Genomic DNA, 582 nt, shown 5'->3' on the forward strand with positions numbered 1-582 from the left:
GTTCACCCTTATGTCTAGTGTGGATTTTCTTGATCTAAATTAAATACTCTGATGATTTAGTGATTTGAAATTTTCTTGAGTTGACTTTCCATTACAGTCAGTTGTACTATTGACATCTCTAGATTGGAGATCTGTCTCAATATTATTTTGCTTCACAAAACACTGGTGGAGCCCTTACAATTGGTATTATTAAAAATGTTAGCTCAAGTGGAAATAGAAGTAGTTTTCTTCTTTTTCATTTTGCTACAGTATGAGTGTGAGTGACTTTTGTAACGGATCTCAGTACAACAAAGGTCTTCAGATCTGAGTTGGTGAAGGGAACCCATCATGACTCAACAACAAGGTTTTTTTCATTGTCTTAAAGCCATTATGACAGAGTCAGTAATTACTTGTTATCCACTTGTTCCCCCTGCTACTAGTGACAGCAATCTTATACACATCATTCCCACTCTTACTAATTTTAACATACCATTTATATAAAACAACTTCTTGCCTCAGTATATGATTATTAAAAAAGTACACTAGATAAGTGAGAACTATAGTTAAATGCAACATAGGTTAATACAACAAATAAAGGGAAGA

This window comes from Sinocyclocheilus grahami, unplaced genomic scaffold, assembly GCF_001515645.1.
Source record: "Sinocyclocheilus grahami isolate Dianchi unplaced genomic scaffold, SAMN03320097.WGS_v1.1 scaffold1005.1, whole genome shotgun sequence".
Classification (NCBI taxonomy): Eukaryota; Metazoa; Chordata; class Actinopteri; order Cypriniformes; family Cyprinidae; genus Sinocyclocheilus; species Sinocyclocheilus grahami.